Consider the following 1577-nt stretch of genomic DNA (forward strand, 5'->3'; position numbering starts at 1 on the left):
TTTTTTTTTGTGTATGTATATTTGAAATTTTATTTATGTATGTTATGCCAGTATTGTTGTAAATGAGCGATATGTTAATTTAATTATTTCAAAAATGTAAAATAAAAACTTAGTTTTTCATAATTTTGGTACAAACGTTTTTACTAGCTCAAAAAATATGTATTTTTGGACACAAACGTTTTTTGAAAAAAGCAATATAATAAATATAAATTTGTATATTATAATAAATTTTTATAATATAAATTTTTTTGTGGTAGGTATGCAAATTTACATATGTACATATTGTTTTTGTTATATTAAACTTTTTGTTACCTACACATTAAAATATGGTTTTTCGTTTTAATGTTTTTTTTTCTTTCTATATTTAAGTGTTTTGGTTAAATTTTTGCTATTTTGTTATTTGAGTGCAAACATTGTACACGCTTATGAATTTTCTAAAAATTTGTTTTCTTATTTGATTAATAATTCATTTTCGTATCTGTCAAGTAAATCAACTCAAAAAAGTCGATTTGGATGAAATTTCCACCTCAGTACTATTGGATAATAGGCTAGACACAAAAGTTACATTTTTGAATTCAAATTCATACCAGAGATGGGGAGGTGCCACTTAATAATCACCCCTATTGGCAATCAAAATTTCAAGTAAAATATGGACACTATTCACTTTTTTCGTTCAATAACTTTTCAGATTTCCCCTGTTGAGAAATTTTCTGATGGAATTTAGAAAACAAGGAACAGCTGTTGCATACAAAATCAACTATTGCGAATGAATTGTTTACAGCAAGTTCACGATGGCCATTTCGAGGGAAATGGTAATTTTAATGGCGATAAAGGGTGAATGTCTCGATATGACAAGAAAAAATATTTTCAAAATATAAAACAAATTTCCATATATTATGGAAACGCAATTTTAACTAAGTTATAAAAAAAGACCAAATTTTTAATGAAAAATATCGTTTCTGAGCATAACTACGGTCAAAGTATTCGACAGTGAAAAAATCTAAATAAAAAAACAAGTAAGAAGTTATAGTCGGGCGAGACTGACCATATAATACCGTACACCTGTATACGAAGAAAATGTGATTTAGTTTTCATAATAAAACATTTAAGTTGAATTGTACCTTGCTTCAGATATACTAAATTAAACATAATTACAAACTAAAAAGTCCTATTTGGCGGGTTCAGTTCGATGGGGCCTAGGTGAAGTAATGGACCTATGTTAACTATTTTCAATAAGCTTCGTCTACAGTACCATAAAATATCATGTGCCAAATTTCATTGAATTATCTCCAAAATTTCGACCTGTAGTTTGATTACAATGTTTACAAGCCCTATTTTTGGGTATAGTTGCTAAGTGAAATAATGGACCGATCTTAACCATTTTCAATAGGGTTCGTCCCTGAATAGAAGATCATGTACCAAATTTCATTCAATTATCTCTGAAATTGCGGCATGTAGTTTGATTACAAGGTTAACATGGACGGGCAGACGGACGGGCATAGCTAAATCGACTCAGAAAATGATTCTGAGCCGATTGGTATACTTTAAGGTGGGTATAGGACTAATCTTATTGTGCG

General features: G+C 29.1%; 1 protein-coding gene across 4 annotated transcripts in view; it reads right to left on the reverse strand.

Annotated features, from left to right (window-relative positions):
* The window catches only part of LOC111678907 (neurobeachin), a 36331-nt gene that overhangs the window by 28511 nt on the left and 6243 nt on the right, over nucleotides 1-1577 (reverse strand). The gene's annotated exons all lie outside the window — the stretch shown is intronic.

This window comes from Lucilia cuprina, chromosome 3, assembly GCF_022045245.1.
Source record: "Lucilia cuprina isolate Lc7/37 chromosome 3, ASM2204524v1, whole genome shotgun sequence".
NCBI classification, from domain to species: Eukaryota; Metazoa; Arthropoda; class Insecta; order Diptera; family Calliphoridae; genus Lucilia; species Lucilia cuprina.